Source organism: Arachis stenosperma, chromosome 6 (assembly GCF_014773155.1).
Source record: "Arachis stenosperma cultivar V10309 chromosome 6, arast.V10309.gnm1.PFL2, whole genome shotgun sequence".
NCBI classification, from domain to species: domain Eukaryota; kingdom Viridiplantae; phylum Streptophyta; class Magnoliopsida; order Fabales; family Fabaceae; genus Arachis; species Arachis stenosperma.
Genome location: NC_080382.1, coordinates 89,780,406 through 89,785,838, shown reverse-complemented (window position 1 = coordinate 89,785,838; position 5,433 = coordinate 89,780,406).

Genomic DNA, 5,433 nt, shown 5'->3' with positions numbered 1-5,433 from the left:
TGAGAAATTCCTCATTCTCTCTAGGTTTTCTTAGGTTTGTCAATATTTTGCTACTGAATTGTGGTTTGGATCTTACTAAATTTTAGTTCTCTTCTTAATTTTGTAGTCATTATACTCTCAATTACCTAGTTGTTAATTACTTATTTTTGTTACTTATGATCATAGTTTGATACCATTGTGAATATTGAATTTCCTTTAATTGAATTTGAGTTTTATATTCTTTCCATGTCCACTGTAGCCTTCGGTAGTAATTATATATAGTTGGTGGTTTCGATTTCCATTTATTTTGCAATTTACCCATGTCTTTATTTAGTACATACCAAGTGTTTGATAAAATATTTCCTTCGATTGTGGAGTAATTTTTCATACTCTTGGCCTAGGTTAAAGGAATTGGGCAATCTTGAGTTATTGTATTTAATTGGATCAATGATATCGGGTCCATGTTAGTTAAATTGATATCTATTAACACTAGTCTTCTATAAAGTTAATTAGTAGTTAGATTAGGACTTATGGATTGATGTTGACTATGCCTATTTGACTTGCCTCAAGCATAGAGGTTGACTTTATGGGATTGATTCCTCATAATTGTCATTATACGATTGTTAGATAAGGATGGTGACCCCTTTTTCCCATGCCTTAGTCAAGAGTCTTTTATACTTATACTAAAACCCAAAACATTCTTTAATTGTTTCCCTATTTTAGTTAATACATAGTACATTTGCTTTTGCTTTATGTTTTCAATAATACATGAACTTATGAATCCCAAGTTGAATGACTAAGTCACAACCAGATCCTAACTTAGCCACATTTAATTCTGAAATTGAAAGAACTTTACTTCACATTTGGCAAGCTAAGCATCAGTTGGATTATACGACTAGTACATTGGCCCCCTTTGAGGAACATTTTGATACACTAGTCCAATCTGATAGTAATTTGGACTCTTCATTAAATGAAGGGGCATCTTATTCTCTTGTTGGAACTGCTGACATACCCTTGAGCATTACAGGTGATATTAATATGGATGCACCTCGAAGGATTACCTTGTATGAGCAAGGAGCACCATACATTGTTCTCCAACTGCTTCAGGCATGATACCCTAACTTAGATACAAATTTGAGCTGAAGAATAGTCTGATTAATATGTTGCCTAAGTACAATGGGTTGCCGGGCCAGGATCCCATAAGACATCTGAAGAACTTTCAAGTGGCATGTTCTACTGCTAAGAGACATGGATCTGATGAAGTGGTTGTCATAGTTTTTGCCTTTCTCTTTTCTCTTGTGGGACAAGCAAAGGAGTGGTTCTATGCTCAATCTCATGTAGTGGTGACTGACTGGGACTTGTTGAGAAAGGAATTCTTGGATAAATTCTTTCCTTCGGAAAGGACTAATTACATCCAGAAGGAAATCTCTGGTATTATGCTAAGGGACCAAGAATTAGTTTACGAGTATTGGACTCGATTCAGGAGACTAGACTCTTGTCCCCATTATAGGATGGATGATTCTTTGCTCATTAGCTATTTTTGTGGAAACCTTTGCCCACAAGGTAAGAAACTTCTTGATGCTTCTAGTGGTAGATTTCTTGTGTAATACAAGATGGCAGACGAGGCATGGAGGCTGATTGATGATGTTTCGGAAGCTACCTAACATGCTAGAATGAGGAACAATCATCCAAAAAGTGTGGCAGAAGTATCTTAGCCTGATTCGGTGTTGACTAAGACACTAGGGAAGATGACCAATCTTCTCAAGCAAATCTATCAAAATCAACAATCTTCTCCATCCATGCAATTTATCCAAGCTCTACCTCAATCCTGCAAATTGAGAAACCTCCTAGAGTGTGTGGTGTGTGCTTTTGTACCTCACACTACACTAATCAATGCCCTCAGATTCAAGGAGACTACACTATTGCGGTGGCCACCCTTTACAACAACCGTTCCACCTACCACCCTTAAAACTAAGGTTCTTATTCTCATGGGAATAACTACAATTAAGAGTAGAGGAATAACTATAATCAGGGGTAGAATCAAGGGCTATCCAATCTTCCCTCTCAACACCAACAAGGCTACCAATCTTCTCATCAACCACCTTTCAACAACCATTCTTACCAAAATAACCAAACCCATCATAATCTACTATTCTAACACCAAAACCATTCTCACAACAAAAGATACCGACCACCTCACCAAAGACAACAAGCTTCCATCAGTCAAACTTCTCCTTCTTCAGGCCAAACCCCTATTGAGGATACTATTCGTCCCTTCTTCCAAGAATAAAAGGAACTCTGGTCTATGGTAGAAAAACAAGAGGAAAATAACAAGATCCTCCATGACTAAATGACTTCCATAGCTAAGGCTCTATCTAGAATGTCTTTACCCCCTTCCAACATCAATATAAACACCACAATAGTCTTCCCTCTCAAATCTTTCCTAAGCCAAAAGGTGGCCTTAATTTAATCACCCTAAGGTCTATGATGAGCGGATAATTTATACGCTTTTTGGCATTATTTTTAGGTAGTTTTTAGTATGTTTTTATTAGTTTTTATGCAAAAATCACATTTCTGGACTTTACTATGAGTTTGTGTGTTTTTCTGTGATTTTAGGTATTTTCTGGCTGAAATTGAGGGACCTGAGCAAAAATCTAATTCAGAGGCTAAGAAAGGACTGCAGATGCTGTTGGATTCTGACCTCCCTGCACTCGAAGTGGCTTTTCTGGAGCTACAGAAGCCCAATTGGGGCGCTCTTAATTGCGTTGGAACGTAGACATCCTGGGCTTTCCATCAATATATAATAGTCCATACTTTGCTCGAGATTTGATGGCCCAAACTGGCGTTCAAACGCCCACCAGAGACCCTTTTTTGGAGTAAAACGCCAGAACTGACACCAAAGCTGGAGTTAAATGCCCAAACTGGCACCAAAGCTAACGTTTAACTCCATGGATGGCCTATGTACGTGAAAGCTTCAAAGCTCAGCCCAAACACACACCAAGTGGGCCCCGGAAGTGGATTTCTGCACTATCTACTCATTTTCTGTAAACCTAGGTTAATAGTTTAGTATAAATAGTACTTTTTGACTATTGTATTTCATCTTTGGACCAGTTTTCGATCCTTTGATCTGGTATTCTTCCCCTGTTTTCGAATTCTTATGCCATTTGGGAGGCTGGCCATTCGGCCATGCCTAGACCTTTTGTTCTTATGTATTTTCAACGGTGGAGTTTCTACACCTCATAGATTAAGGTGAGGAACTCTGCTGTTCCTCATGAATTAATGCAAGTACTATTGCTTTTCCTTCAATTCACACCTACTTCTTCTCCAAGATATACTCTTGTACTTAATTCAGTTAAGTCAAATAGAAGGGGTGACTCGTGACAATCACTCGCTTAGCTAAGACCCGCGTGCCTGACAACCACAAGCGGTCTACATGATGTTCAACATAGTCATTGGATGCCATCTGGAGTATATTCTCTTGGGTCTCTGATCCATGCGTTTGACTAGCATCTCCTTAAAACAGAGCATTCAAATAAGTGAGATTAGAACCTTCGTGGTATAGGCTAGAAACAATTGGCAGCGTTCCTGAGATCCGAAAAGTCTAAACCTTGTCTGTGGTATTCCGAGTAGGATCTAGGAGGGGATGACTGTGAAGAGCTTCAAACTCGCGACTGTTGGGTGCAGTGACAGTGTGCAAAAGGATCAATGGTTCTTATTCCGACACAAGTGAGAACCGACAAAATGATTAGCCCTACGGTGAGAACCGTAGCCGGACCTTCACTGAGAGGACGGATGGAAGCCATTGACAACGGTGATCTACCAACTTACAGCTTGCCATGGAAGGGAGTGCGCATGATTGGATGGAAGCAATAGGGAAGCAGAGATTTAGAAGCAACAAAGCATCTCCAAACGCTTATCTAAAATTCCCACCAATGAATTACGTAAGTATCTCTATTTTATTTTATGTTTTATTTATCTGTTAATTATCAAAATCTCATAACCATTTGAATCTGCCTGACTGAGATTTACAAGATGACCATAGCTTGATTCAAGCCGACAATCTCCGTGGGATCGACCCTTACTCACGTAAGGTATTACTTGGACGACCCAGTGTACTTGCTGGTTAGTTGTGCGGAGTTGTAAAAAATGTGATCACAATTTTGTGCACCAGTCTAGTACTGTGTTAGAGGAAGTTGCTCCTAAGACCATGGAGGATGTTTACACAGAAGTAGTTGTTGAAGTAGAGGACATAAATGAGGAGGAAGTACTAAGGCAAGCAGAGAAAGATTTGAAGCCTAAGGAGCCCAAACGGAAGATTATGATGGATGAACCCATTCCCATCCCATTCCCTACTATGGTAAAGAAGACTCCGGAGTTTGATCCTAACATGGTGTAAATCTTCAAAAAGGTGGAGGTAACAATTTTTCTTTTTGATGCCATTCAACAAGTCCCTAAGTATGCTAAATTTCTAAAAGACTTGTTCACACACAAGGAAATGATAGGTGAACTTGAGACTCATTTTTTGATAGTTCTATAATTTTTTGATGAATCCTATTCTAAAAAAGTGTAGTGATCTGAGACCGTGTTTGGTTTCTTGCTAGATTAGTGGTGTTGCATTCTATAACGAGATTAGTGGTTTCTCAAATATGCTTTCCTTGAGGATAACAAGTTTTCAGTAATCATTTCTAGTGAGCTCTCTACACAAGAGGAAAAAAAGCTCCTTGAAGTTTTAAGAAAGCATCGGAGAGCCATTGGCAGACATTGTGGGGAATAGCCCACAGACTTGTATGCATCGCATCTTCCTTGAAGATGAAGCTCGGCCAGTTAGGCAACCACAAAGAATGCTTAATCTGACGATTCTTGATGTGGTAAAAAAGGAGGTTACTAAACTTCTAGTTGTAGATATCATCAACGTAATCTCTGAGAGCGAGTGGGTGAGTCCAGTTTAGGTAGTTCCTAAGAAATCTGGGTAAGTCCAAACTCTTGGCGAGTTTGCAATGATTATACTAGGAAGGACCACTATCCTCTCCCATTCATTGACTAGATGTTGGACAGGTTGTCTGGTAAATTCCACTATTGCTTCCTTGATGGCTTTATTGGTTACTTAGAAATTCATATTGCTCTAGAGGATTAGAAAAAGGGTACTTTCACTTGCCTTTTTGGAAGCTTTACTTATAAAAGGATGCCATTTGGCTTGTGCAATGCACCAGCTACGTTTCAAAGGTGCATGACAAGTATCTTTTTTGATCTTATAGAAAATTGTTTGGAAGTTTTTATGGAAGACTTTTGATTGTTGTTTAAATAACTTGGCCAAGGTCTTGGAAAAATGTGTCAATGCTAACATTATAATAACTTTTGAGAATTGTCATTTTATGGTTAGGCAAGGTATAGTGTTGGGACATGTTGTTTCTAGTAGTAGAATTTCTACTGACCCGGCCATTGTGATGACTTGCA